The following is a 27,091-nucleotide window of genomic DNA, read 5'->3' on the forward strand; positions in this document are numbered from 1 at the left end:
GTAAGCGAACCAAATTCAAGTTTCATATCATGTATTTCTGCGAAAGTAACAGATTTCTCTGATTTATTTGTTCTGCTGTTCCATTTCAGGAAAGGTCTTGCCGCTTTTCAATTCAATACCAGATCGACTTCAGGCCATCATGATTAAATCATAAATCCTTTAACAAAAATAATGAATCTTCATTTTCAGAAACTTTTTATTGATGCATAATCTTCTACAGCTATAAAATGATACAAAACTTCAACAAGTTCATATATATACAATTAATAAAGCTGAAGAAAAAAAGATTATCAAAATATATGAAGGAAAAAATGAGAACCCCAACTAACTAAAAAAAAAAAGAAACCCCAATAACTACCAAAAAAGGAAAAAAGGAAAAAAAAACATTAGGAATCAACTCCCACAACGATACATCTTACCATCATATATTCATATTCTCTCTCTCTCTCTCTCTCACAAAAAAAAAGAAAAAGAATCATTAACTGCTAATTCATCCTTACATAAAATAAAATTGGAAGGAAACCATATAAAATACTACAAATTAAATAATTTGGCAAAACAGCCCCATCTTCTCTCAAAGTCGAATCAAGGATCAAAAGTTCTACTTCCATTTTTTTTTCCCAAAACCGAGATATAATATTACTTGAGAAAACTATTGAATTAATGTAGGGACAGAGGTATCTTTCCACTTTAATAAAATAGCCCTTCTTGCAAACAATGTAACAAATGCAATTACATGTTGATGTGAAGATGCAATACCCTGAATATGATGTGGAACTATTCCAATTAGTACAGTCAATGTAATAGGTTGTAAATTAATTTTCAGAGCTTTAGAACTTGTAGAAAACAAAGATTTCCAAAAAGATTTTAATGAAGAACATGACCAGAATATATGTGACAAAGTGGCTATTTTAGTTTTAGACCTATCACAGTAATTGTCTATGTCAGGAAATATCTTGAATATCTCACCTTTGTTAAATAATAACGGTGAACAATTTTAAACTTAATTAAACCGTGATTGGCATTACTTATTTTCAGAACTCGCAACCAATCTTCATTAACCAAGGTCATATTAAGTTCTCTCTCACAATCTTGTTTAATCTTTAGTGAGAGGATATCTTTTTATAGTAAACATAAATTATAAATTCTACCAATGGAACCTCTTACTAATGGATTCAAATTCAAAATTGTATCCAACAAATCAGATTCTGCCATATATAGAAACTTAGATAAGTATTGTTGTAAAAAAATGTCAAACCTGAAAATATTGCAGTAAGTGTGTATGAGAGAGAATGTTTGCTAATAAACTCTTCAAAAGTCATCAATCGGCCATCACAAAGTAAATCTGCACAAGACCGGATCCCCTTATTTCTCCACAGGAGAAAAATCGGATGAGTTATTGAAGGTTTAAATAAAAAAATTCAATATAAAAAACCATTGTTCTAAATTATTGTTCTAAATAAAGTACAAAATAAGTGAGTCAGTTTGATCAATTATTTTATTTAAAAAGATAGGAGTATTTTGAAAAATATATAAAAATCTAAGTAAAATCATCATTTTCACGGCATGGATACGACCTATTAAAGCAAGAGTAAGTGGATTCCATCCAGAAAATAGTTGTTTCATGGAGTCCATTAAAGGAACTACATTATCTTTATAAAGATATATATTTAGTAATTATAATACCTAAAGATTTAAAAGAATGAACAATACTAAATGGAATATCATTATATTTAAACACAGCGGCATTTCATGGAAACAATCCCCTTTTTATTGGTTAAGTTTATATCCTGAAAATTTACCAAAATCTTTTACCAAAAGATCATCTGTGAAAAGAGAAATCTTATGTATTCAATTCATAGAAATACCATGAATATTTTTAGCTTCACGGAGTTTTATGGCCAAAGGCTCCAGTACAAGATTAAATAATGAAGGGCTTAATGGAAAACCCTGTCTTGTGCCACTGAAAGTGGGAAAAAAAAGGACCTGAAATTATTAGTAATAACTGTGGCAATAGGATTCTCATAAATCATTTGAATCCACCTGTTGAAATTATTACCAAAACCAATTTTTTCCTAAAATTTTAAACAAATATGACCACTCAACTCTATCAAATGCCTGTCCTGCATCGAAAGAGTTAACACATTGGGGTTCCTTAGATAGTGATGAATATATAATGTTCATCAATCTCCGAACACTGGAGAAACAGTAACGACCTTTAATAAAGCCTGTTGGCTCCATCGAGATAATTTTAGTTGAAATATTTTCCAAGTGGTTAGCCATTATCTTAGAGAGAGTTTTCAAATCCACATTTAATAACGAAATAGGTCTATATGATGAACGTTCAGTAGGATTTTTATCTTTCTTAAGGATTAAAGAAATAGAAGCTTCATAAAAAGGTAAACTACCCTTCTCAAAGGATTCATGAAATATTTCCAACAGGTAACGAGAAAGTAACCTTTCAATTTTTATGTAAAATCCTACCAAATACACATCAAGTCCAGGAGCTTGACCTGACTGCATTAACAACATAGTTTTCTGAATTAAATGCTCAATAACTGGTGCATCAGGCATCTGTTGATCTTCAACAGTAATTTGAGGAAATTTAATCTTATGTAAAAAAAAGCCTTCACTTTGGAGGAATCTGCAGAAAGTTGAGATCTATAAAGAAAAGAATAAATATCCTGAAAAATATTATTGATGTCTTTATCGTTACATGATATATCTCCAATATTTTTACGAATCTTTAAAATTTGTCTTAGCTACAGCTGCCATTAATTGGGAAGCTAAGTGCACAGTATTTTTTTTCCCCAAAAATATAAAACTGAATTTACAATTTAAGCAAATATCCTTCAATAGGATATGTTAGTAATAAATTATACTGTGATTGTAATTTAACTCTTCTTTTAAACAAAGCAACATTTGGAGAGGTAGCACTGATGTTATCTAATTCTTTGTTTAGAGATTTTATCTAATTCCATTCTTGTCTGTTTCTTCAGCTTAGCTATATATGAAATAGTCTTTTAATGTATCCGAAATTACTAACTTTGAGACGTTTCCTGTATTATTAAAGATAAAAAAAACTCTGAGTTTCAATAAACTCAACAAATTCAGAACTTCGTTGACAATGTTCTGGAAAACAAAGTGGTCCAGTAGAAGCATCATCTTTCAGTTCAATTATTAGGTTTAAAGGAGTATGATCAGAGACAACAATTGCATCATATTCACATTTCTGAACATTAAATATAAATCGAGGGTTGACTATAAAATAGTCGATTCTCGAATATTTATTATGAACATGTGAGGGAAAAAAAAGAGTATTCTCTATCACTAGGATGCATATGCCTCCAAATTTCAATTAAGCCATAATCAATTAAAAAAAGAATTAATAAGTGATGCAGAATGATTAGGGAGTTGATGTTCGGATGAAAGAAGCATAGAAAATAGGTTCAGGGGTAGGTCATTCAGCCCTTTGAGCCTGCACCGCTATTCAGCACGGTCATGGCGAATCATCCAACTCAGAACCCTGTACCTACTTTCTCTCCATACTCCCGGTCGCTTTAGCCACAAGGGCCATATCTAACTCCCTCTTAAATATAGCCAATGAACTGGCCTCAACTGTTTCCTGTGGCGGAGAATTCCACAGATTCTCCACTCTCTGTGTGAAGAACTTTTTCTTCATCTCGGTCCCAAAATGCTTCCCCTATCTCTTTAAACTGTGACCCCCTCGTTCCAGACTTCTCCAACATCGGGAACAATCTTCCTGCATCTAGCCGGTCCAATCCCTTTAGAATTTTATACATTTCAATAAGATCCCCCTCAATCTTCTAAATTCCAGCGAGTATAAGCCTAGTCTTTCCTCATATGAAAGTCCTGCCATCCCAGGAATCAATCTGATGAACGTTCTTTGTACTCCCTCAACGGCAAGAGTGTCTGTCCTCAGAGTAGGGGACCAAAACTGAACACAATACTCCAGGTGTGGTCTCACCAAGGCCTTGTACAACTGCAGTAGAACATTCCTGCTCCTATACTGGAATCCTCGTGCTATGACCGCCAACATACCATTTGCCTTTTTCACCGCCTGCTGTACCTGCATACCAACTTTCAATGACTGGTGTACAATTACACCCAGGTCTCGTTGTACCTCCCCTTTTCCTAATTGGCCACCATGTTTTCCTGCTCTTGCCACCAAGGTGGAGAACCTCACATTTATCCACATTAATTTGCATCTGCCATGAATCTGCCCACTCATCTAACCTATCCAAGTCAGCCTGCATCCACTTTGCATCCTCCTCATAGCTAACACTGCCTCCCAGCTTCATGTCTTCCACAAACTTGGAGATACTGCATTTAATTCCCTGGTCTAAATCATTAATAAATATTGTAAACAGCTGGGGTCCCAGCAATGAGCCTTGCAATACCCCACTAGTCACTGCTTGCCATTATGAAATGGTCCCATTTATTCCCACTCTTTGCTTCCTGTCTGGCAAACAATTCTCTATCCACATCTGTACCATACCCCCAATACCGTGTGCTTTAAGTTTGCACACTAATCTACTGTGTGGGACCTTGTCAAAAGCCTTTTGAAAATCCAAATATACCAGATCCACTGGATCTCCCCATCCACTCTACTAGTTACATCCTCAAAAACTTCTATAAGATTTGTCAGACATGATTTACCTTTCACAAATCCATGCTGACTTTTTCCGATGATTTCACCTCTTTCCAAATGTGCTGCTTTCACATCTTCGATAACTGTCTAGCATTGTCCCCACCACTGATGTCAGGCTAACCAATCTACAATTCCCCAGTTTCTCTCTCCCTCCTTTTGTAAGAAGTGGGGTTACATTAGCCACCCTCCAATCCTCAGGAATTAATCCAGAATCTAAAGAGTTTTGAAAAATTATTGCTAATGCATCCACTGTTTCTTAGGCTACTTCCTTAAGCACTCTGGGATGCAGGCCATCTGGCCCTGAGGAGTTATCTGCTTTTAATCCCTTCAATTTACCTAACACCACTTCTCTACGAACATGCATTTCCCTCAGTTCCTCAATCTAACTAGACCCTCGGTCCCCTACTATTTCCAGAAGATTATTTATGTCCTCCTTAGTGAAGACAGAACCAAAGTTGTTATTCAAATGATCTGCCATGTCCTTGTTCCCCATGATCAATTCACCTGTTTCTGACTGTAAGGGTTGACATTTGTCAACCAATCGTTTTCTTTAAAAGGCTATAAAAGATTTTACAGTCAGTTTTTATGTTCCCTGCCAGCTTTCTCTCATAATCTTTTGTCCCTTTCCGAATTAATCCCTTTGTCCTCCTCTGCTGGACTCTGAATTTCTCCCAGTCCTCAGGTGTGCTGCCTTTTCTGGCTAATTTGTATGTTTCTTCTTTGGAATTGATACTATCCCTAATTTCCGATGTCAGCCATGGGTGCACTACCTTCCCTGGTTTATTCTTTTGCCAAACTGGGATGAACATTTGTTGTAGTTCATCCACACGATCTTTAAATGCTTGCCATTGCATATCCACCATCATCCCTTTAAGTATCATTTGCCAGTCTATCTTAGCTAATTCCTATCTCATACCTTCAAAGTTGCCCTTCTTTAAGTTCAGAAACTTTTTTTTCTGAATTAACTACGTCACTCCCCATCTTAATGAAGAATTCCACCATATTATGGTCACTCTTACCCAAGGGGCCTCGCACGACAAGATTGCTAACTAACCCTTTCTCATCACACAATAATACCCGGTCTAGAATGGCTTGCTGTCTAGTTGGTTCCTCGACATTTTGGTTCAGAAAACCATTTTGCATACATTCCAAGAAATCTTCTTCCTCAGCACCCTTACCCACTTGGTCCACCCAATCTATATGTAGAATGAACTCACCCATTACAACTGTTGTACCTTTATTGCATGCATTTCTGATTTCCTGTTTAATGCCATCCGAAACCACACTAGTACTGTTATGTGGCCTGTGCACAACTCCCACCAGCGTTTTCTACCCTGGAGTGTTATGCAGCTGTACTGATATTGATTCCACATCCTCCAGGCCAATTTCCTTTCTTTCTATTGCATTAATCTCCTCTCTAACCAGCAATGCTACCCCACCTCCTTTTCTTTCTTGTCTATCCCTCCTGAATATTGAATATCCCTGGATGTTGACCTCGCATCCTTGGTCACCCTGGAGCCATGACTCTGGGATCCCAACTATATCATATTCATTAATAACTATCTGCACATTCAATCATTCACCTTGTTACAAATGCTCCATGCATTGACCCACAATGCCTTCAGCCTTGTTTTTAAACACTCTTAGCCCTTATACAATTATGTTGAAAACTGGCCCTTTTTGATTTTTGCCCCGGATTTGCCTGCCTGCCACTTTTACTTTTCACCTTACTACTTTTTGCTTCTACCTTCAGAAGTGTGAGGTGGTGCACTTTGGAAGCTGAAATCTCCAAGGCAAAGTACAAAGTAAATGGCAGGATAATTGGTAGTGTGGAGGAGCAGAGGGGTCTGCGATACATGTCCACAGATCTCTGAAAGTTGCCTCACAGGTAGATAGGGTAGTTAAGAAAGCTTATGTGGTGTTAGCCTTCATATGTCGAGGGATAGAGTTTAAGAGACGCGATGTAATGATGCAGCTCTATAAAACTCTAATTAGGCCACATTTGGAGTATTGTGTCCAGTTCTGGTCGCCTCACTATAGGAAGTATGTGGAAGCATTGCAAAGCGTACAGAGGAGATTTACCAGGATACTGCCTGGTTTAGTCAGCATGCATTATGATCAGAGATTAAGGGAGCTAGGGCTTTACTCTCTGGAAAGAAGGAGAATGAAAGGAGGCATGATAGAGGTATACAAGATATTAAGAGGCATAGATAGAGTGGACAGCCAGCACCTCTTCCCCAGGGCACCACTGCTCAATACAAGAGGACGTAGCTTTAAGGTAAGGGGTGGGAAGTTCAAGGGGGATATCAGAGAAAGGTTTTTTCACTCAGAGGGTGGTTGGTGTGTGGAATGCACTGCCTGAGTCAGTGGTGGAAGCAGATATAGTGAAATTCAAAAGGCTACTAGACAGGTATATGGAGAAATTTAAGGTGTGGGGGGATATATGGGAGGCAGGGCTTAAGGGTTGGCACAACATTGTGGGCCAAAGGGCCTGTATTGTGCTGTACTATTCTATGTCCTATAATCAGCTGCTTCATCAACTGTCAAAGCAGAATCGGCTTGCTAAGCGTTCCGCTGAATTACACTTTGTAAGAGAATATGCCAACCCTCTCTTGGCCATTTTAAACTCTGAGCAAACTTCTCAAAAAGCCGAAAGTATTTATCAACCTCTACCTCGTCAAATGGAGGAACCAATTTAACTTCTTGACTGGCCTCAACTTAACACTAGAGTCTAACGCTAGACCCCTTTGCTGCAATCTCTCTATCTTTTCCAACTCAAACAGCCGGTCTTTCTGCTTCCTCCCTGTTTTTCTAACTGTCTAGTCTCAAGCTCCCACTGCCTTTCCGCAGCCTCCATCTTTAATTTTTCTCACTTCTACTGGAGCTCAAGCTCATGAGGTTTACTTTCAGGAAAAAACTCCAACTCTGCCACTTTAAACACTCCCTCAGATACATAATGTTCAGCTATTATCCTCTGCATCTGAGCCCTCCTCATTGTCGATTTCACCTTAGCAAGTTTTAACCTTCTAGCAAGACTCAACAACTCAATCCTACCGGCGTCCTCTAATGCCTCAGAGGCTGGTGCTTCCTGACATCTATCAACATCCATTGCTGCTGATTTTCCACACACAAATAAATCAAAAGGAATTTCCCCAATGAAATCGATAACTAATCAATACACCCCCAAATCTGTTCATATTTCGGTTGCAGGCCCCAATTTTACTCTGAATTGTTATGCTTTAGAAATGAACCAGCAGCAATGGACTACACCTGGAGTCTGTTTTTGATGTTAAAACAATCTTTAATAGAATCTACTTATACAATAACTTAAGGAAGATAAACAAAAGTTAAGTGGCATGTGTGTAAATATAGCTCCCAAACTATTCTCGGGGGAAACAAGGCTTGGAGTCTTGAGATGGTAAAGTATGAATGTTCAGTTCATCCACAGAATAGGTGATGAGAGAGAGATATTTGTAATCTAGGGTAAATGTCGAGAGAAGGCAATTATGTTGAATTCCACAGGTTCCATGGTTGTAAAATGAGAGAATAGTCACTGTAGATTTTATCTGTCATCATTCCAAATCCACATATGAATTATCACCGAAAGTGACTTGTCACAAGAGGTATCGTCAAGTGAATTACCACACCACATCTAGGCAAGGGTTAACACATCAGTGGTCTTCACAGGATACCCCAAAACAGATCCACCCCTATGGATCAAACAAGGTAACAACCACACATTCGATGAATGCTGAATTGATAATTAACCCACCATTGTGGGCATAGAAAAATTCCAAACAGTGACCCTTGTCCACTAGTTCCCTGGGTTCGATCCTTCCATTTTTCCTCCTTCATCCCCATCTGACTCTGAGTGTCTATGTCCTCGGTTAAACTAAACAAGCTGCGAGCAATGTAAAATAGCTGCAAGTCAGACTGATTCATCTTCTTCATTTCTCTCTCTTAAAATGATAGTCCACAGCAAATGAAACCTAGAGATTCATAACAATGGCCACTCCTCATTGTGATCCGACTGGTGTACCAGCAGTTGGGATGACTAAGTGAATCCTGTCCCACATTCTCAGCAGATGAATGGCTTCTCCCCGGAGTGAACTTGCCGATGTCTCTGTAGGCTGGAAGAGCGAGTGAATCTCTTCCCACATTCTGAGCAGTTGAACGGCCTCTCCCCAGTGTGAACTCGCTGGTGACTCTGTAGGGTGGATGACTGAGTGAATCTCTTCCCACATTCTGAGCAGGTGAACGGCTTCTCCCCAGTGTGAACTCGCTGATGTCTCTGTAGGCTGGATAACTCAGTGAATCCTTTTCCACATTCTGAGCAGGTGAATGGCCTCTCCCCAGTGTGAACTCGCTGATGACTCTGTAGGTGGGTTAACTGAGTGAATCTCTTCCCACAGACTGAGCAGGTGAATGGCTTCTCCCCAGTGTGAACTCGCTGATGTACCAGTAGGATGGATGACTCAGTGAATCTCTTCCCACAGATTGAGCAGATGTACGGCTTCTCCCCAGTGTGAACTCGCTGGTGTTTCCACAAGATGGAAGAGTGAGTGAATCTCTTCCCACAGTCTGAGCAGGTGAACGGCTGCTCCCTCGTGTGAACTCGCTGGTGAGCCATTAGATCAGATGACTGAGTGAACCTTTCCCCACAAATTCAGCAGATGACCAGCCTCTGCCCAGTGTGAACTGACTGGTATGACCACAGGTGGGAAGACCGACTGAATCCCTTCTCACACACAGAACAGGTGATTGGCCTTGCCCAGTGTGAGCTTGCTGATGTACATTCAATTGTGATAAGCAAGTGAATCCATTCCCACTGTCTGAGCGGGTGAACGGCCTTTCTCCTGTGTAAAATGACGGGCATGCAAGTTCGTCAAATGCACGAGTGAATCCCTCCCCACAGTCTGAGCTGGAAGGATGGTCGATTGAATCTCTTGCTCCACTTCTTAAATATCTAGACAGAGACAGCAAAACTGCCGTGCCAAGTTTGAGATTCCTGGAGACAAATTCCTTCTCATTTTTAACCTGTAAAAAGATTTTCAAAATCCATCAGTGGGTTTAGGACAACATTTCAGTTGAGATTACTTGAGTTGCCAAGGTTTGATCTGGTATCACACTGTTACAGTGAGGTACATCCCAAGTTGGAGAGAGAAATCATCTTCTGACTGGGCAGAGTGCTGGTATCTGGAATGAGCATCAATTCCCTGATGCTCTTCCTGTCTCTATAAGAATGGGGCATTTCTGCCGTCTCAAATTTGTGATTTGGCTCAGTCTGACTCTCTCCATTGGTATTATTCCCTGTTCCTCCTGAGCTGCATGGGTGCCTGGCCCCACAGTAACTTAAACACTCTCACACAAATAGTTTTTCTTGATGTGCAGCTGGGATTTTCTTTTCTGTGTTATTAACTTAAAGTGCCACAGTTTTCACGCCATATAAAAATTCCTGCTGAGGTGAATGGTTGGTTCGCACAGCTGTTAAAAGGGCTCAGTGAATTGTTCTAATATTTCAGGTTCTTCTAGAAATGTACAACACAGAAACAGACTAAAATAATCGATAGGGATGGGGGTAAGGGTAGGCCGGCAGGAAGGAGGCTACCTAGGCGGGAGATAAGGTATGGCTCCATCCACCTGTGTCTCCATCTTGATGGCAGAGGAGGCCAAGGACAGACATGTCGGAGTGGGAGTGGTCTGTGGAATTGAAGTGTGTGGCCACAGGGAGATCCCGCCACTGCTGGAGGACCGATGGCTGGTGTTCGGCGAAATGGTCTTCCAGTCTGTGGCGGGTCTCCCCAAAGAATAAATGGCCACATCGGGAGCACCGGATACAGTATATCACCCCAGTTGACTTTCAGGTGAAGTGGTGCCTCACCTGAAAGGACTGTCTGGGGCCTGAGATAGTGGTGAAGGAAGAAGTGTGGGGGCATGTGTAGCACTTATTCCGTTTGCAGGGAAGAGTGCCCGGAGGGAGGTCGGTGGGGAGGGTTGGGGGGGAATGAATGGACAAGGGAGTCGCGTAGGGAGTGTTCCCTGCTGAAAGCCGAGGGGGGGGGGGGGGGGGGAGAGGAAGATGTGGTTGGTGGTGGGATCATGTAGGAGGTGGCGGAAGTTACAGAGGATTATGCGTTGGATCTGTACGCTGGTAGGGTGATAGGTGAGGACTGGGGGGGACTCTATCCCTGGTGGGCTGGTGGGGGATGGGTGAGGGCAGAGGTGCGTGAAATATGGGAGGAACAATGGAGGGCAGAATTGATAGTGGACGAACGGAAGCCACTTTCTTTAAAAAAGGAAGACATCTCTTTTGCCCGAGAATGAAAGGCCTCATGCTGAGAGCAGATGCGGCGGAGGAATTGAGTGAAAGGGATAGCATTTTTGCAGGAGACAGGGTGGGAGGAGGAATAGTCTAGGTAGCTGAGGGAGTTAGTAGGTTTGTAGTAGACGTCAGTGGATCGGGTGTCTCCAGAGATTGAAACAGAAAGATCTAGAAAGGGGAGGGAGGTGTTGGAAATAGACCAGGTGAATTTGAGGTGAAAGTTGGAGGCGAAGTTAATGAAGTCCTAGGCCCCAGGCAGTCCTTTCAGGTGAGGCACCACTTCACCTGCGAGTCAACCGGGGTGATATACTGTATCCGGTGCTCCCGATGTGGACACTTATTCATTGGGGAGACCCGCCTCATACTGCGAGACCGTTTCGCCGAACACCGGCGCTCATTCCTCCAGCAGTGGCGGGATCTCCCTGTGGCCACACACTTCAATTCCACAGACCACTCACACTCCGACATGTCTGTCCTTGGCCTCCTCTGCCATCAAGATGGAGACACAGTTCGATGGAGCAATACCTTATCTCCCGCCTAGGTAGCCTCCTTCCTGCCGGCATGAACATCCAACTCACAGACATCCGTTGATACCCCTGCCCCCCACCCTTACCCCCATCCCTATCGATTATTTTAGTCTGGTTCTCTTTCTCTCTCTTTGTCCCCCCTCCCTATAATCTCTCCCCCCAGACCTACCTTTCTTTTTCTTTTATTTCTCATAATTCTCCACCTTCCCCCAGCCCATTTCCCTCCAGCCTATCACTTCCTAGCTCTCTACTTTAACCCTCCCCCCACTTCTTATCCCCCATCGACCATTCCATGTTACTCCACTCCTGATGAAGTTTTTCGGCCCAAAATGTCATTATTACCTCCTCCCATAGATGCTGTCTGACCTGCTGAGTTTTGCCAGCATTTCGTGTTTTTTTATTTATTTCCAGCATCTGCAGATTCACTCGTGTTGAACACAGAAACAGGTCCTTTGGGCCATCTAGTTTGTGCTGAACTATTTAAACTGCCCACTCCCACACCTCTACCATCCAGGTATCTACACAAACCTCTTAAATGTTGAAATCCAGCTCGCATGCACCACTCCTGATGGCTGCTCATTCCACACCCGGATGACCGTCTGTACGAAGAAGTTTCCCCTCATGTTCTCCTTAACATTTCACCTTTCACCCTTAACCCCTGGCCTCTGGTTGTAGTCCCACCCAATCTCAGTGGAGAAAGCCAGCTTGCATTTCCACTATCTATTCCTCTCTATCACAATCAAATCTCCCCTCAATCTGCTACATTCGAAGGAATAAAGTTCTGACCTGTTCAATCTTTCCTTATAACCCAAGTCCTCCAGACCTGGCAACTTTATTGTGAATTTTCTCTGAAATCTCTGAACCTCTTTTACAGCTTTCCTGTAGGCAGGTGACCAAAACTACACACAATACTCTAAATTAAGCCTCACCAATGTCTTCTACAAGTCAACATAACATCTATATATTGTCAATATTTGGTTCATGAAGGCCAGTGGGCTAAAATCTTTCTTTCCATCACTATCTAACTGTGAGACCACTTCCAGTGAATTAAGGACTTGTATTCCCAGGTCCCTTTCTTCCACAACACTCCTCCGTGCCCGATCAGTCATTGTGAAAGGCCTCCCTTGGTAGGTCAGACCAAAGTGGAACACCTATTTTCCATTTCTCAAACCATTTTCCCAGGGGGTCCAGATCGCACTGCAAGCCTTGATAGTCTTCCTCGCTGTCCACTACACCACCAGTCTTGGTGTCATCCACAAATCTGCTGATCCAGTTAACCACACTATCATCCAGATTACTGATATAGATGACAAACAACAACAGATCCAGCACTGATCTCTGTGGCAACCACTAGTCACAGTCCTCCAGTCAGAGAGGCAACCATCTGCTACCACACTCTGGCTTCTCCCAAAGACATTGTCTCATCCGATTTCCTGTCTAATCTTGAATGCTGAATGACTGAACATTCTTGACCAACCTCCCATATGAGGGACATCCATGCTAACATCCATGTAGACAACATCCACTGCCTTGTCTTCATCCACTTTCCTGATAACTTCCTCGAGAGACTCTATAAGACTGGTCAGTTTTATGACTTTTGGAGACCAGTTCACCTTCTACTCACTGAACTATTCATAGTAACAGGAAGTTTGACCAGTGGTGCCCAGGCGTTTGCATACTGGGGTGGAGAGCGCGGGGTGTGACGGGGGAGAGGGGGAGGAGGAGGAGGAGTGGGACTGACAAGGAGCGAAGAGGGAGAATGCGTGGGGTGAGTGGTAGATTTGGAGGGTGAGAAAGAGGGGAAGACACTATGGGATACGGGAGCCAGCAGGGAGAGTGTTTGAGAGAGGGGGGAGGGTGGGATGTAGGGAGAGAGACAGAGAGGGAGAGAGCTAGAAATGGAAGAGGTTACAGAGTGGTGGAGGCGACTGAGTGAGAGAGACGAGTTTGATTGAGGTGCATGAGAGAGGAGGAGATGGAGAGGGGAAGACAGAGGGTGACTGAGATCGAGTTGGTGGGTGATAGGGGTAGGGACAAGGATTGTGGGATGGGAGAGAGAATGGAAGAGTAAGAGAAACATGGATAGGGGAGAGAGGGAGAGAGAAATGAAGAGAGGCATGACAGAGTGAGGAGATGAAGAGAAACAAGAGAGAGGAGTACGATTTATTACTAGAGGGGTAGAGAGAGTGGCAAAAAAGGAAAGCGCGAGGAAAGGGGTGAAAGAGAGTGGGAGACTGGTCAAGTAGCAGTGCAACTGAGAGGGATAGGGAAGAGAGAAGCGGGAGGGAGAGAGGCGGTGAGGAAGCAAGGATGATTGAGGGGGCGATGATAAGGAAGGGGTGAGGGAGAGTTGAGAGTGTGGGAGAGAGGGAGCAAGAAGGGAGGGCTGGAGTAGAGGGCCCCAATGAGGAAGACTGTGAGGAGGGTGTGGTGAGGGAAGTGGGGTAAGTAGCTAGGGGTGAGGGAGAAAGGCAAGGAGACTGTGTGTCTAATTAGAATTGTTAGATTAACTATTTATCCAGTCCCCAGTTGCAGAGTCATTAATCACGTATGTTCACAACTCACCGAACAAATCCACCGTGGGATTACGGTTCCATGCTGGGAATTATGAGTGTGAGGGCAGCTTGCTGTTTTCGGTGTCGGATGTGGGAGGTACCGGAGTCTCCTAGCCTCCCGGACATTCACATCTGCGCCGAGCTGCAGTTCCTAAGGGTCTGTACCAGGGAACTGGAGCTGCAGCTCGATGACCTTCGTCTGGTCAGGGAGAGCGAGGAGTTGATAGAGAGGAGTTACAGGCAGGTGGTCACACCGGGGCCATGGGAGGTAGACAAGTGGGTCACGGTTAGGAGGGGAAGGGGAAGAGTCAGGTACTAGAGAGTACCCCAGTGGCTGTACCCCTTGACAATAAGTAGTCCTGTTTGAATACTGTTGCGGGGGGTGGGGGGGGTGAACAGCCTACCTGGGGGAAGCAACTGTGGCCGTGCCTCTGGCACAGAGTCCAGCCCTGTGGCTCAGAAGGGGAGGGAAAGGAAGAGGAAGGCAGTAGTAATAGGGGACTCGATAGTTAGGGAGTCAGATAGGTGATTCTGTGGATGCAGTCAGGAGATCTGGATGGTAGTTTGCCTCCCTGGTGCCAGGGTCCGGGAAACTTCTGATCGCGTCCAAGATATCCTGAAGTGGGAGGGTGAGGAGCCAGAGGTCGTGGTAGAAATAGGTACCAATGACATAGGTAGGAAAAGGGAAGAGGTCCTGAAAGGAGAATATAGGGAGTTAGGAAGGGATTTGAGAAGAAGGTCCGCAAAGTAGTAATCTCGGGATTACTGCCTGTGCCACGTGGCAGTGACAGTAGTCATGGAATGAGGTGGAGGATAAATGTGTGGCTGAGGGATTGAAGCAGGGGGCAGGGATTTAAGTTTTTGGATCTTTGGGACCTCTTTTGGGACAGGTGTGACCTGTACAAAAAGAATGGGTTGCACTTGAAAGCTAGGGGGACCAATATCCTGGCGGGGAGATCTGTGGAGGCTACTGGGGAGACTTTAAACTAGAATGGTTGGGGGGATGGGAATCAGATTGAAGAGACTAGGAGAGAAGAGGTTAGTTCACAAATAGAGAAAGCTTGTAGACAGTGTGAGGAAATCTAGGAATAATGGTGCATATTTCCCTGAAGGAGGAAGCTCATCTGGTGATGAAGAAAGCTTTTGGTATGCTGACCTTTGAGCATTGAGTACAGGAGTTGGGATGTAATGTTAAAATTGTACAAGGCATTGGTGAGGCCAGATTTGGAGCACTATATACAGCTCTGGTCACCAAATAATACGTAAGATGTCAACAGAGAACAGAGATTTACTAGAATGTTACCTGGGTTTCAGCACCTAATTTACAGAGAAAGGTTGAACAAGTTAGGTCTTTATTCTTTGGAGCATAGAAGGTTGAGGGGGGACTTGATGGAAGTATTTAAAATTATGTGGGGATTGATAGAGTTGATGTGGATAGGCTTTTTCCATTGAGTGTAGGGGAGATTCAAACAAGAGGACATGAGTTGAGAGTTAAGGGGCAAAAGGTTAGGGGTAACATGAGGGGTAACTTCTTTACTCAGAGAGTGGTAACTGTGTGGAACGAGCCTCCAGTGGAAGTGGTAGAGGCAGGTTCGATTTTTTCATTTAAAAAAAAATTGTATAGGTATATGGACAGGAAAGGAATGGAGGATTATGGGCTGAGTGCAGGTCAGTGGGACTAGTTGAGAGTAAGCGTTCGGCACGCACTAGGAATGCCGAGATGGCCTGTTTCTGTGCTGTATTTGTTATATGGTTTTACTGCGTACGATTCTGGTCTCCAGATCCGACAGCGGGGAGTTTTAACTCATATGGGGACCAACTGCAGCTCAACCCCAGCTGATGCGGGTGTTTCCTCTGTTCAGGTGGCGGTGAGGAAGGTGTTAATCTCGGGTTTGTGTAAATCCAGGGCCGGTTGCAGTGGGAAAGGGCCGAGACCGAGCCGGACAGCTGGAGGCTCCGGGCTCTCCAGTCTTGCATCCCTGGTGTTAGTTTTGCACTGTGTCGGGATCGCAGGATCAGTCTGCTCTGGTTCCCCAAGCTGGGAGGGTGGACGTGGGTGAAGGGGGCCTGTCTATGTGTCGGTGTGGGATGAATGGTCAGAAGGGTGTGGGGCCACTGGCGGAACGGAGGGTGGTTGGGGTACTGTGGGTGATCGGAAGTAACATGACCTGGGTGGATGGGCAAGGGGTAAATTACGTTGTCAACGAGGGTGGATCTGGTCCAATGAATCAGACAGCTCAGCTCGCATGTCCTTTCAGGAGGCCACAATTCTCTCATCATCTTAATCACTGACTAATCTTGCTGTTAACATTGAGTTTGTTACAGAGCCCCAGAGTCTGGGAATGGCTGGGTGGTAGGAGGCAGAGGGTGATGGTGAGAGGCTGTTTCTTGGACTCGAGTTCCATGCTTAGTGACGTTCCCTGGGGTTACACCCATTGCTACTTGTAATCTATGTCAATACTTTGGTTGAGAAAGTACAGGGTATGGGGAGAGAGTTTGCAGCAAGTTGAAACAAATACTGTTTTTGAAAGACAGTCAGTAAAAACACTCCCCTCTCTTTCCCTCTCCCCACTCAGATCTGACCAAAAGCGACTTCACAGGATGCAAGATCTTTTACTGAGTAACCACTGTGAGGGAATGGGAGTGGTTTCAAAGGGCTGGGCTGCTGGAAGCACATTACCAGACTTGGAGTGATTGCATCTGGGTCTGACAGAGGCATAACTGGTTCTGCTGGGCACATTCAGTCTCACTCCCAACTACTTCCTCCCTTCCTTTGTACAGGTATGTAATGTCTAAAGGACCAGTGTTTGAGTAAATGAGACTCACCAAACTTTCTCCTGACTGAATCACTGGAATCTGCGAGTCAGATGGGTTCTCTCCAGTCGGTGCTCTCAGTCCTCGGGCTGGTTCACTTGTTGCTGTTCCCTCGTCTTCAGTCGTGGTTTGCGTCCAGTTGGGGATTTTCTTCAAATAAATCTCTCACCACTGGTCGAACTTTAAACAGAGAGACAATGAAGCACATTAATAATGAAAAGGAGAACTAAACATTTCTGTGTAATGTTACTAAGAACAAAACTCACTGAAATTTAAACACTGAAGGCAGATGTAATGACCTCAGTAAACAATCTTTTATTGTCCCTCACATGACACAGACGATATGGGATAAGAAGGAGCCATCATTCAGTCACGGTAAGACATACGACACAGGAACAGAATTAGGTGATTCGATCCATCTGGTCTGCCCACCACACAACCAGGGCTGATTTTTATTCCAACACCACATTCCTGCCTTCCTCCTGTAACCCTGAAGCTACTCAGCAATTACCAATATATTAATCTGTCACAAATATACCCAAATGGCAGCCTCAACCAACCTCTGTGGCAACAAATTCCACAGATCAGACATCTTTTGGCCATAAAATGTTTCTCATCTGAGTTTTAACGGGAAGCATCTTTATTCTGAGACTGTGTTGTCAGATCACAGACTCTGTGTCTAATGGAAACATCCTCTCCATCTCCACTGTATCCAGGCTTTTCAGCATTCGGTAGGTTTATTAACCATACATCCCTCCACCACCCCCACCGTCCCTCTCAACACCATTGAGCACAGGTCCAGAACCATCAAATGCTCCTCATTCATAACACCGATCGTTCCTGAGATTATTCATGTAAACCTTGTTAGGAACACTGTACTGAACACATTTCCAGGAAAAACAGAAAAATTGGTTCCAGGATAATTGACAGGGAAAAGTTGTGCTTTCATTACTGTTCTACTATCACATGTGCTGGCGCGTGGCCAAGTGGTTAAGGCATTGGTCTAGAGATCTGAAGGTTGCTAGTTCGAGCCTTGGCAGAGGCTGCATGTGTGTCCTTGAGCGACGACACTGGTGCCAAGCTGTATGGGTCCTAATGCCCTTCCCTTGGACAACATCATTGGCGTGGAGAGGGGAGACCTGCAGAGACTCCAACGGAGGCCTACAAACTATCACAGCCATTTTCATTTCCAGGTTAAAACAGGTCCATTTCATGAAATATAAACCAAGAAATAAAAAGAAACTGGAATTACCAGAAAGACTCTGCAGGTAAGGAACAGCTTACAATACAATTCAATTAATAACATTTCATCAGATTGAGTTCAAACATTTTCAGTTTTTAGTGCAGATCTCCAGCACAGCTGCCTGATTTCCACTGTGTAACAGTGAGGGGTGATTTCCAAACACAGTTTGAACACCAGACTCAGGGTCTATTTCTACCGTTGTAAACATGGAACAGCCCATTTACTCACAGCCTCTCCCTGTGAGGATGGAATGGGAACTCATCCTCTCCTCAGATTGGCAGCCATTGCTTCCAAAGGAACTCCAGAAACAAACATCTGATCCCAGACCAGAAATACTCGATCAACACCTCACAAGCCCAAACAGATCGATCCCTGATTCCACTTTAGCTGGATTAAAAACTATGATATCCCAGGACCCAACCTCACAGACTCACAGAGCTTAATCTGCCACTCACCGACCCTGAGAGTCTCACACATCGTCCCCACATCTCACACTGGGTAGTGCAATCTGGGATTTCCCCACAAACAATGACCAGCTGCTCGAAATTTCTGCTTCATTGCAGGACGAGCATTCAGCCTCATCTGTAGAAGCTCAAACCAAAGTCAAAGCTAAAACACCAGCAGTTCCATCTGCCTGGACAGCCGATAACTGGATTAGAGCCCAAGCACCAACTCTCCCAGTACTCTTTGCTGCCAGCAAAATGCTGCAGTGTGTCAGCCCGTCACTGTTCATAAACGAGCACCTCCACAGCAATGCACAACAGAACCGGGACCTGATGACCCTCCGGCATTCCAGCTAACAATAACTGATTCTGGAAATGACTCAGCGAGGCCAAAGGATCAAAAGAACACTTCACAATGAAGACAGAGGTTGGAGGAAAGATTGCTGATATATAACATTGAGCTGGTGGGATACAGGGTGGACCGAAGATGACCCAGATGGGAGATGTAAATCACTGAAGCAGGAAGATGGGATTAGGAGACTGCACAGAGATTGAACAAGATGAGCAGAGATGAGCAGAGGGAACCAGGTGGGAGAAGGGATCATACATTCAGGGGTGCAGTGCTACCAGAGCTCACCGGACCACCGCTCCAAAACCTCTGTAAAAAAGTCAAAATAAACATGTGGGTAATTTAACAGCAGCCACATATTAAATAGAGGGAATTCTACTGAAGCAGGGGGTTGGGAAGTTGGGGTGTTGGCTGGTGGGGAAAAGTACCAGTAATAACATTAGGATATTTGATCGTTTTTGGTGAAATCCTGGAGCTGTGACTGTTTTTTATTTAGGTATTTGTGAAATTCCTTCTCGCTCGACCCATTGTCCAAGGAAGCTGGGAAATACCTGCACAGAAGTGTAAGCATTTTCCTGCTCTTTCCAACGGGTACCATTGGATTCCAGGAAGGAGCTATATTAAGCAAGGAATGAACATAGAAACCCAAGTTTAGAAGTTGAAAACAATGAAAGAAAAATTCACTGCTCGCTCATCTTCTTCCTGATTTTGATCAAATACACAAGCTAATCATCCAAAATCCTCTTCTACACCTGGATAAATTTAGTTTTGTTTTACAAGCTAAATGGAAAAAAAAACATTTCTGGGCTATAAGGTAGTTTTACGTCATTTCAACTATCATTAATAGCGGATCAACCCCTTGGCCTCGCTCCACCAACTGTAGCTGATGGGAAAGAGGCTCTTTTTCTCTTTGTGTTGATAGGAAAAAGAGTAATTTAGTGAGGCAATGAATGAGATGAAATGCATTTCCAAAACTCCCAAATGGTTGCTGCCCTCCCGTTAACATTTGTCACTTCCAAACTACGATATTTTCTATTTGTATAAATGTGATAATAATTTATGTAAAGATTCAAACTTCTTTAACTTTTTATATATTTAAAGACTAAACAGGACCTGTAAAGGTCGAACCACGTAACACCCGACGTGTGAGGATATTGTATCGACACTCACAGGTACACTTCCCATCCAACCATTTCTGCGAGAGAAATGGTACGAGGCAGAGTTGCCAACCTACCACTTTTGAGACTAGTATTCAGCAATATTCGTGGCTTTTGCAATAGTTCATCAGAGTTTATTTTTTCATACTTGATTACTTGGTTCCAATTTAGGTGGCTAAAGGTGTAAAAAATGAATTGCTTTATTTCTGTCATTTTCATACCTCTGAGGAACACTGCTAAGTGCTGCGGGCCCTGCCGTCTGCTCCGAATCACTCGTATTAGTAAGGCTACATCTATGGTGGTCCGTGGATTACTCAGTAATCCTAAAGTAAATTTTTCTCACTAACAACACTTGGGCTTCAAAGCAAAGTTATTTTACTTGCTTGATAATTATATGTTATGATAATCGGTTAAGTGCAACCATGCAATACTTTGTCATATTATTAAATTAAGTATTATATGGTTAATTTTACCAGTTATACACTGAAATGTAATGATAGGCTGTAATCTTGTTAATGTCTTAACTATCACTATATTTCTGTGGAGCTCTGGAATTCATATATTTCTTTCACCTTGGTTTACTGCTTGCCATTATAGGAAGCCCTATGTATGTCACATCAAATTTGTGCACCTGCTCATTGCACGAATGTGGCAAGGCAGTTGCCCAGTAAATGAAATGAGCATGTACACAAATTGGATATCACAAACTGGAAGTGATTGATAAGTTCATGGCCTAAGGTGGAAGGAGTCAATTTTACAAAACCTAGCAATTTTCAATTATCTGAAACAGAAATACCACAAAAGTTATTAACTTCAAACTTTCTGCATAATCACTCAAAGAGTTGAACTACACGTGCAGGCACCGAGAGCTGTATAACTTCAGGCCTTCCAACTTAGGCCACGAACTTATCAATCAAGCAATCTCCCGCACCCCCCACCCCCACAGCTAAAACATTACCACTGCACCCCTGCTCCAGCCGTCCGGCAGAGCTCGGGCCCGGCCCTTTCCCAATGCAACCGGCCCCCGAGTTACACAACACCGGGATCATTCCCTACTTACCCCTGCTCGAATCGGAGAACCGCCAACAAAAACGGCACTCGGCACCGCGCATGCGTTCAGCAGCGTTTCTCCCCAGCGCCACCGGCGGCCGGAGGTCTGCACATCGTCGCCGACGGCCGGTGGTCCGCACAGCGCCACCAGTGGCCGGAGATCCATATAGCGCCACCAGTGGCCGGAGATCCATACAGCGCCACCAGTGGCCGGAGATCCTTACAGCGCCATCAGTGGCCGGAGGCGGGAGGGACAACGGAGAGGTAAATCACAAACACGACAAAGTCTGCAGATTCTGGAAATCCAAAGCAACACAAACAAAATGCTGGCCGAACACAGCAGGCCGGGTAGCAAAGGGAATGGAAAGCAGAATGAATATGTTTGGACACCGGGAAGTCCCGCTCGGAGTGGATAGTTCAAAGGTTAGTTTATTATTAAAGCAGGTATCCCTAAATAACGCTTAGTTTTTTCTTTCTCCAGAGAACCACGAATCAAAGAAAGAGAATGAAAGTCGTTCACAGAGAAAAATCAAACTTCTACCCCACCCACCGGATCAAGAAGGGCGGGACCCCAATAATCAAACCCCAAAACCCAACCCTCCGCACAAAAGTGAACAATAATATCGACCCCCGATAAAAAAAAACACTCCTACCCCGCACAACTGCGGAGGAGCCGGTGTCACCAGTGTCGAGGCGGCCGCATCGGGAGCAGCGGACACAACAGGGGACCCCGGAAGATTCACAGGTGAAGTGTCGCCTCACCTGTAAGGATGTTTGGACAATGGAAAGAGTTCGGCCGTCCGGCCCTTTCACTGTGACACCCCGAACTCCACATCAAATCCGTCCAAACGAATCTGGGCCAACTTTAATGACCAATAAATATAATTCCTCTCAGCGATCAGCTGTCTGAATGATCCCTTGACTCTGAGAGGAAGGGGTGTCTATGGTCCACACTGTCAGGGTGTTGAGTTAACCGGGAGACAAAGACTGCAGGGACGGGAAGATTTCTGTTGACTAATACACTGTGTGTGGACCCCGCTAGGAATTCTGGTGTTGTGACCCGAATCGTGACAAACACCACGCTGCCCACTCCACCAACAACACGGCACAGCCGGACACATAACAGGGGACTTTACATCCCACAACACTGGATTCAGTGATGAAACCCGTGATTAATGTTGTTGTCCCACTGAAATCATAAGGAATGCCAATTAAGGTGCTTTTAAATGCGAGCGTTCCCTTACAGGGGACGTCACACAGACTCACCTTTGCGCCTAACGTCACGCATGTGCTCCCCCACACCTGGATCTGCCCTCGCGTATCCTCACGTCTTAAATAACTAAATGTTAGATAGATAACGTATGGGGAAAGAAGGAGAGGAGGGGCATTAACAGAAGTTAATCAATAGTAATCAATATTCAGTTTCAATAAAAAGAGTAATCAATAGTCATACCATCAGGTTGTAATATCAGGTGTTGTTCCTCCAACCTGAGTGTGGCTTCATCTTGAAGTAGAGGAGGCCATGGACAGACATATCAGAATGGGAATGGGACGTGGAATTAAAATGTGTGGCCAGTGGGAGGTCCTGCTTTCTCTGACGGACTGAGCGTGGGTGTTCAGAAACACAAGGATGCGCAAGTAGAGAATATGGCAGAGGATGGTTTCGATCCATCGACCCCTGGATTATGGACCCACCACGCTTCCGCTGCGCCACTCTGCTACTAACCGGATTAACTCAGCAGATCCGGGCAGTATGTATGGAACTGAATACAAAGGGAACGTTTCGGGCCGAGACCCTTCAGTAGAACTGGAAAGGAAGAGGGAAGAGGCAATACCATTGAGTGAGTTAGAATGTGTGGGTTGCTTTTCTGTGAGGGTCTGTCTTTAAACAGCACATTCCTCAGAACAGGGAGCGGACTTTCTGCTGAAACCAAATCCAACCGGTTCGAAGTTTCACTCTCAGTCACGCAAACAAAGTCACTTTAGAATTCTATTCAACTATTTAATGTACAAGGGTATAATGTACAATGAAATGAATGTACAAGGGTATACGTGCTATCGTAGGGACAGAAATGTGGGCAGAGGGGGTAGGGTGGCCCTGTTGGTGAGGAATGAGATTCAGTACTTTGCAAGGGGGTACATAGGTTCAGGAGAAGTAGAGTCTGTGTAGATAGAACTGACGAACAGTAAGGGCAAAAAGACCCTAATGGGTCTTGTCTATAGGCCCTCAAAGAGTAGCATGGATATTGGGTGCAAGTTGAATAGGAAGTTAACATTGACATCTGGCAAAGGTAATGTCGCAGTAGTTATGGGGGATTTCAACATGCAGGTGAACTGGGAGAATCAGGTTGGTGCTGGACCCCAGGATAGGGAGTTTGTAGAGTGCCTACGGGATGCATTCTTGGAACAGCTTGTACGAGAGTCGACCAGGGACAAGGATATTCTGGATTTAGTGTTATGTAATGAACAGGATTTGATAAGCGATCTTGAAGAAAAGGAGCCATTAGGAGGTAGTGACCTTAATATAAGTTTTTATCTGCAATTTGAGAAGGTTAAGGGCGGATCGGAGGTGTCAGTGTTGCAGTTGAACAAAGGAGACTATGAAGCCATGAGGGAGGAGCTGGCCAATGTAAAATGGACAGATATCCTAGCAGAAAAGACAGTAGAAGAGCAATGACAGGTATTCTTGGGAATAATGCACAAGGTGCAAAATCAGTTCATCCCCCGGAGAAGGAAGGATTGAAAGGGAGGAAAGGGGCCACAGTGGTTGACAAAGGAAGTCAGAGATTGCATAGCATTAAAAAAAAGAGGAGTATGACAGAGTGGGGAAACAAATGATTGGGAATTTTTTTAAGGAACGACAGAACTTAACGGAAAAGGCAATACGCGGAGAAAAAATGAGTTACAAACGCAAGCTAGCCAATAATATAAAAGAGGATAGCAAAAGCTTTTTTTAGGTATGTGAAGAGAAAGAAGTTAGTTAAGTACAATACTGGGCCCTTGAAGAATGAATTGGGTGAAATTGTTATGGGAAACAGAGAAATGGCAGAAGAATTTAATAAGTACTTTAGATCTGTCTTCTCTGGTGAAGACACAAGCAATCTCCCAGATGTATGGGTGGGCCAAGGACATAGGGTAACAGAGGAAAGGAAACAGATTGACATTAGGAAGGAAACGGTGATGAGTAGACTGATGGGACTGAAGGCTGACAAATCCCCAAGCTCCAGATGGTCTGCATCCAAGGGTACTAAAGGAGGTGGCACTGGAAATTGCGGATGCATTGGTAGTCATTTTAAAATGTCCCTTAGATTCAGGATCAGTTCCTGAGGATTGGAGAATGACTAATGTTATCCCACTTTTTAAGAAAGGAAGGAGGGGGGAAACAGAGAACTATCGTCCTGTCAGCCTAACAACAGTAGTGGGGAAGATGCAATGGTCCATTACTAAAGATGAAATAGTGGCATATCTAGATAGCAGTGATAGGATTGCGCCGAGCCAGCATGGATTTACCAAGGGCAAATCATGCTTGACTAATCTGTTGGAGTTTTTCGATGATGTAACCAGGATGTTGGACAAGGGAGATCCAGAAGATGTAGTGTACCTCGATTTTCAGAAGGCATTTGATAAGGGCCCACATAGGAGATTGGTGGGTAAAATCACAGCTCATGGCATTGGGGATAGGATATTGACATGAATAGAAAACTGGTTGGCAGATAGAAAGCAAAGGGTAGTGGTGAATGGGTGTTTCTCGGAATGGCATGTGGTGACTAGTGGGGTGCCACAGGGCTCGGTATTGGGACCACAGCTGTTTACGAATTACATCAACGATTTAGATAAATGCATTGCGAATAACATCAGCAAGTTTCCTGATGATACTAAGCTGGGTGGCAGTGTGACATGTGATGAGGATGTTAGGAGAATTCAGGGTGGCTTGGATAGGCTGGGTGAGTGGGCAGATACTTGGCAGATGAAGTTAATCTGAATAAGTGTGAGGTTATTCACTTTGGGAGTAAGAACAGGAAGGCAGATTATGATATGGACGATGTAAAGTTAGGTAAAGGAGAAATACCAAGAAATCTAGGAGTCCTTGTTCATCAGTCACTGAAGGTGAATGAGCAACAGCAGCAGGCAGTGAAGAAGGCTAATGGAATGTTGGCCTTTATTACAAAGGGAATTGAGTACAAGAGCAAGTAAATCCTTTTGCATTTGTACAGGGCCCTGGTGAGACCACACTTGGAGATTTGTGCACAGTTCAGGTCTCCAGGGTTAAGGAAGGACAACCTGGCTGTCGAGGAAGTGCAGCGTATATTCACAAGGTTAATTCCTGGGATGTCCGGACTGTTTTACACAGAGCGGTTAGAGAGACTGGGCTTGTATACGCTGGAATTAAGGAGATTGAGAGGGGTTCTGATTGCAATATATAAGATTATTAAGGGATTTGACGAGATAGAGGCAGGAAATATTTTCCAGATGCTGGGAGAGTCCAGTACCAGAGGGCATGGTTTACGAATAAAGGGTAAGTGATTTAGAACAGAGTTAAGGAAAAACTTCTTCTCCCAGAGAGTTGTGGGGATGTGGAATGCACTGCCTCAGAAGGCAATGGAGTCTAATTCTCTGGATGCTTTCAAGAAGGAGCTAGATAGGTATCTGATGGATAGGGGAATCAAGGGATATGGGGACAAGGCAGGGACTGGGTATTGATAGTGAATGATCAGCCATGATCTCAGAATGGCGGTGTAGACTCGAGGGGCCGAATGGTCTACTTCTGCACCTATTGTCTATTGTCTATTTCTGTACATGCAAAGATGCTAAACTGTTAATAGCTAACTATTAACTATTAACTATTAACTATTAACTATTTCTTCTGCCGGGAAGAGCAATAAACCAATGAATATGTAATTTATCTTAAAGGATGGGCTTGAACCAGCTACGTAACCAATTAGAGTTGCTGCCCTAGTTGCTGTGAGATTGCAGAATTTGACTATTTTTACTTCAAACTCAAATATCTGCAGTTGTTTTAAAAGTATTTTTTCCACAATGCTTTTAAGAAAAATCACTCCATGACATTATTCACAAATGTGAAATACTTTAATACAAAGACATGACACAGTGTATGAAACGTGTATGTTTCCCTGTTAAAGGAAACATGCTAAATACCCCTTTAAATTTGTTGATGTAAGTTTAAATGTGCGGAGCAAAATGGAGAGTGAGAATGTAATCAATGAGGGAGGGGTGAGGGAAACGGGTTTCAGGCAGAAGTGGTTTCGAGTGTGGAGTGAGCACGAGGGTTGTTGGGAAAGGATGAGTGAGGGTGATGTGTGGGGAACAGAATGAGGTAAGTGCAGAGATTGGAGGAAAGAGATGTAGAAGAAAGCATCGGCTCACTACAGGAAGGGTCTGGAAACCATAGAAAGAGTGAGAGGAGATTTACAAGGATTTTGCCTGGATTGGGGAGCATGCGTTTTGAAAACAGTTTGAGTGAACTCGGCCTTTTCTCCTTGGAGCGTCGGAGGATGAGAGGTGGCCTGATAGAGGTGTACAAGATGATGAGAGGCATTGATCCTGCGGATTGTCAGAGGCTTTTTCCCCAGGGCAGAAATGGCTAACACGAGAGGGCACAGTTTTAAAGTGCTTGGAAGTAGCTGCAGAGGAGATGACAGGAGTAGGTACAAAGAGTGGCGAGTGCGTGGAATGGGCTGTTGGTGACGGTGGTGGAGGTGGATATGACAGGGTCCTTTAAGAGGCTCCTAGATAGGTACATGGAGCTGAGTAAAATAGGGGGTTATGTGTAAACCTAGGTGATTTCCAAAGTAAGGACATGTTCGACTCAGCTTTGTGGGCCGAAGGGCCTGTATTGTGCTGTTGACTTTCTTTGTTTCAATGAAAGAGAACGACAGTGAGGAGGTATGGATGAGTGAGAGAGGTGCTGTGACTGGGCGGAATAATTAGACTAACTGTT

The 27,091-nt window shown here is 43.8% G+C and overlaps 1 long non-coding RNA gene across 1 annotated transcript; it reads right to left on the reverse strand.

The window, feature by feature from the left end:
• Positions 1-1,857: 1,857 nt before the first annotated feature.
• On the reverse strand, positions 1,858-21,167 carry LOC132389213 (uncharacterized). Its single transcript, XR_009510449.1, has 3 exons — positions 21,143-21,167; positions 16,903-17,070; positions 1,858-2,661 (listed from the first exon to the last, which is right to left on the reverse strand). It is a non-coding gene; the product is annotated as an uncharacterized LOC132389213 (long non-coding RNA).
• Between the last annotated feature and the right edge of the window lie 5,924 nt (positions 21,168-27,091).

This window comes from Hypanus sabinus, unplaced genomic scaffold (genome assembly GCF_030144855.1).
Source record: "Hypanus sabinus isolate sHypSab1 unplaced genomic scaffold, sHypSab1.hap1 scaffold_503, whole genome shotgun sequence".
Classification (NCBI taxonomy): Eukaryota; Metazoa; Chordata; class Chondrichthyes; order Myliobatiformes; family Dasyatidae; genus Hypanus; species Hypanus sabinus.